The sequence below is a fragment of the Helianthus annuus genome, chromosome 4 (assembly GCF_002127325.2).
Source record: "Helianthus annuus cultivar XRQ/B chromosome 4, HanXRQr2.0-SUNRISE, whole genome shotgun sequence".
NCBI classification, from domain to species: domain Eukaryota; kingdom Viridiplantae; phylum Streptophyta; class Magnoliopsida; order Asterales; family Asteraceae; genus Helianthus; species Helianthus annuus.
Window position 1 is genome coordinate 130,571,883 of NC_035436.2, and position 4,719 is coordinate 130,576,601.

The window sequence follows — 4,719 nt, forward strand, 5'->3', positions numbered from 1 at the left end:
ACGAGAAGAAGTTGGGAGGTAAGAAACCGAGTGTTGATGACTCGGTAACACCCAAGGCTGGTCAGGCTTGGGTGGATATATTCTTGGAATAGAAAAACCTGACTTGCCGGAGTTCCTAGGTTGGTAAGAGTGGAACATGAATCGGCATCATTCTTTGTTTTTGATTGTTTTACGTACAAGTGGTAAATCAGGGGCATTAATTTGTACTTGATTTCCTACAAGTGGTTGAAGACAATATGATGAACCACATTCCCGTCCCTACAATTGGTAAAATCAACTAAACTTATTTTCCAGAAAAACCATTTTGATTAAAACAAACTTAAGTGTTTTGAAATCATAATGGGAAAATAGTTTGTTGAAAGGGGAGTTCTGATTGTTTACGCCAAGTGAGTGGCGAATTGAGGCGATTTGATATCGGTTGTCATGTTTCTTGTACAGTTTGTTTTCAAATTTCTTTAAATGTGTTTGCATTATAGGGGGAGTAAAATTTCAGAAAATCCAAAAACATTAGAAAATTTGAAAAATACAAAAACATGATAAAATAAAAAATGAGTTTTGTTGTAGAAAAGAGGAAATGATAGTACATCATTGGACTATCACAACATGCTAAAGAAATGGAAAGTTAAAAATGTGAAAAACAATCTCACTGATGATATGTCAGTAGGTTTTTACACATTTAGTAGATTGTGACGAGATATAAACTTAAAACTTCAAACTTGCTTATCTCGTGGGGAAACATTTCTTGGATATATGGGTAACCCCCGAAATCTTGTTTGAAAGGTCCCTCTTTTTGAGATACTACGTCTTTATACTGAGTGATATCTGGGGTATTATCTCGGGACTTCTGCTGAATGGAAATTCTGACCTAGTCCCCGTATAATACTTTCTGCAAATGCTTTGAAATATAAGCTCGCCCTCAGCAAAAATGATTAAACAATAAAATTGATAATCATTGCTGTTGAAGAAAAGATCCTCTAAAGGGGACACACCAAAAGTCGAGCCGTCATCTCTCTGCTCAACGGAAGTTCTGACCCGAGCTCTCACGGTTTCGCATCTAACCCTTTTACAGATATCATCTGTGGTATACTCACCTGTAAGACTGAATATTGGGATCTGGATACGGGAGTATATTCAAGTAGTGGGACACGCGAATAAGTTTAAGTGCTTAAGACATTAATCTCGTATCTCGAAACATTTGAACTTTGTGTGAAAATTTAAAGTGGACCAGTATACTGACAATCTAGGTGAATGTTTAGAACTTAAAATGAAATCAAACTTAACGGTGTTGGTGATTTGTCTCAGAAACTGATATGATCCTCTTACACAAACTCACAAAAATATTGTTTGTAAATATTTCTTTACTGCATTCCTTATATTCAAAAATCCCAAAAAGATTTTAGTGTGTTTTAGCATAAATTTCGAAAAATTCAAAAAGATTTTCGGCAACTGGTGTTGAAGAGCTGATTTTCAAAATTCTAAGTGCTAAACATGACGACAGTTGGTTTGGGAGAGTGTGTTTAAGAGTTTTAATCTTTCAAGTGGTCATCAGAAATTTTTGTAGAGAAAATGTTTTTGCAAGTGGTAGAAACTATATTCTTACAAGTGGTTTATCAGAGACTAAATGTTAGATCAGTTTATGATTTCTACAAGTGGTGTCTGAGTGAGTTAAAGGTTTATATTAGAAAACTTATGTTTGAGGTAGAGATTATGCAGATAACCTGAGCTGGAGGAGAGCCAGGTCACAATCTTGGAATGGATTCTGAACTGATGAATTCAAAGATTCAACACTCGAGGGGGAGTGTATGTTGGTGTAAACAAATAGAGAAGACGTCATCATCCGAGAGAAAAAGTTTGTTGATGATGAAAGAGAAGAGAAGATAGAGTTTGTGGATGCTTACAGCGTCAGATACTTCAAAGAGAAGCCCAAAGACTGATAAAGATTGAAGATTTGAAGACTCGACACTAAAGACTCCGTCAACATCCGAGGGGGAGTTTGTTGGTGCATCCGTCTGTCGTCTTCGTCTTGTATCGAGTCTTGTATAGAATGTATTAGATTAGGGCACGAAAAACAAGATACTAAATTATTAGAGATTCCGCTTGAAATGACCTTGAATCAGTTTCAAGCGAAATCACATGGGTCTGATTCCACTCGAATTGTAATGTGCTGATTTCGCTTGAAGTCTTGTGTTGTTATTCCGCTTGAAATGCTCATGGCATGTCCAAGCGGAATCAGAGCCATATAAATAGGGGTGTCCAAGCGAAATCACATAGTTAGTATTCTGGTTTTGCAACGAAGTGCTGCCGAAGTGTCGAGTCGCTGTAAAAGTCATTTAATCAATACAATCGACAGTTTAAAGTGTAATACTTGCTGAATTGACCTTAGTTTCTTAGTTTCCGCCTCTGAAACTGAGATAAATTCTTCTGATCGACTCGTTCGGGTCTGAAAACGATCCTACACAAGCGATTAAAGAAGACATCTTGATTCTACTTCAACATAATGGAAGTGCACATTCGATATGGACAGAATTAGAAGCGAAGTTTCTTGGAAGTGGTGATATGCTCAAGAACAAAAAGTCGCTAATGAAAAAAGAGTTTGATCTATTTCGTGGTTTGAGAACGGAGAACACCAAGATTATTGAAAGATATTGCAACTTGGTGAAAAACATGACGAGATTGGGTATAACAAAAGATAAAGATGAGTTGATTGAGAAGCTAGCTGATGCGTTGCCACATGATGTTTCGGGGACGTATCTAATGATGTTGAAAAATACAAAAGATTTTAAAAATATCACGCTGAGCGAGTTTATTAAACATCTTGAAGCTCAAGAGATGGAACAAAGAAAGATTGCTAGAATGAAGAACTACGATGGAGAACAAGACATTGGTTTGTATTTCAAAGGTGGCGTTAGTGACAAAACAAATTTTTCTCCAAAAGTTGAAACTGCATTCAATGCAAAAGGTTCATCTGAAAGTTCATCTCAGGGATCAAGCAGCAAAACAGGATTTACTTCATTTCCAACATTTGATCCACATTTTTCTACAACAAAGAGTGGCAAAGTTCTTCAATGCAACATTGCTTTAAACCTTGAGAATGATCAAAACTACTCAGAGGAAGTTGCAAAAAGTCATATGTCTTTGTTGGTAACTGTACTTGAATCTTATGGTAGTCTAGTTGCAGGGAGGATCAGGAATCCAATGCTTACAAAAGAGGATTATGATCAAGTTGATGCTGAAGAAATGGAGTTGATCGATATAAAGTGGTGTTTAGCGAGCGTGTTAAGACGAGCTGAAAAGTTTAAACAAATCACAGGCAGAGATGATTTTCGCGATGCAAATGTTTCAACTTTAGGATTTGATAAATCTAAAGTTACTTGTTTTCGTTGCAGGGAAAAAGGGCATTTCAAGAGGGAGTGCACAAATCGTGAAGCAAGTGGAGCTCAAAATCCCTTTGGAAACAATGATTACTATCGAAAAGCGATATATCATCAAGTTGCTCAACAGCCATATCAACAACAACAGCCACAAACCGCTCATGCTAGGAAAGAAGTTGAAATTCCAAAGAAAGCTTGTATTGGTAATCAAAATGATGGAAATTCATCAACAGGATTCAGTTGGGATAAATACATTTTAAATGATAGTAAAACATGCTTGGTAGATCAAGAGGATGAAAAATTGCCAGAAGGTTTCAGCTGGGACAATTATTGTCCAGACAAAGAATTTTTAGCTAAAGGTTTTGTTGCTCAGGTTGTTAATGATTATACTGATGCTTATTGGGGAGAAAGAATAAACAAATTTCTAAAAGCTGAAGCTGAGAAAAAGAAGAAATATGAAGAAGAAGAGGAAAAGAGACAAGCTGAAGCTGAGAAAAAGAAACAGATTGAAAAAGAAATTCATGTGATAAAAGTCAAAGAAGTTCTAGCATTTGAAATCAAAACAGATGCTGATGCAGTCAAGATTGCTGAGAAGTGTATGAACTGTGAGTCTTTGATAAAGCAAAACAATGAATTGCTACACAACATTAAAAGGCTGAAAGAATCATATGATGTCTTGAACAAAGCCATGAATCAATACAATGAGACAAGCAACGAGCAAGCCACAATAATGAATACACTCAAAGTGTGCTGAGCTTGAGTTGAAACTTGAAACTCAGAGAATAAAAACCGAGAGAGTAAATAGATTATTAAAAAGTTACTCATGTTCTACTTTTGTTGTTGACATGATTTATCCAGTAGTGGAAGGAATGAAGACGTTTGAAGAATAGAAGACTTCGGAAGAGAAGAAGTCTTAAACAAAAGAAGATGACGAAGTGAAGACATCTGGTAAGAAACCAAGTGTTGTCTATAACAAATGTCCACCCCCGGTCGAAAATGGATATTCTCCTCGAAATCCAAATTCAGAAAGAGTCAAAAAGGCAACAAATTTACAGTGGGAGCCAGAAAATATTGATGTCACGTTCACATCATCTGACACTGATCATGAGTTTGAGTTAATAAAGAAAGTTGTCGATCATGTGTTGGATAAGGATGAAATGGAGGAGTTCAAATCAGAGTCAAAGTCTGAGTCCGACACGTCAAAGTCAACAGTCAAAAAGGACAAACGGGTTTATGATAAAGAATTTTTGTTATCAAAATCTAGTTTGAATAACGAACCGATCAAAGTAGCATATACTTTGAAAGATTCTGACAAATTATATTCTGATGAGATTTTTCCAATAAGACG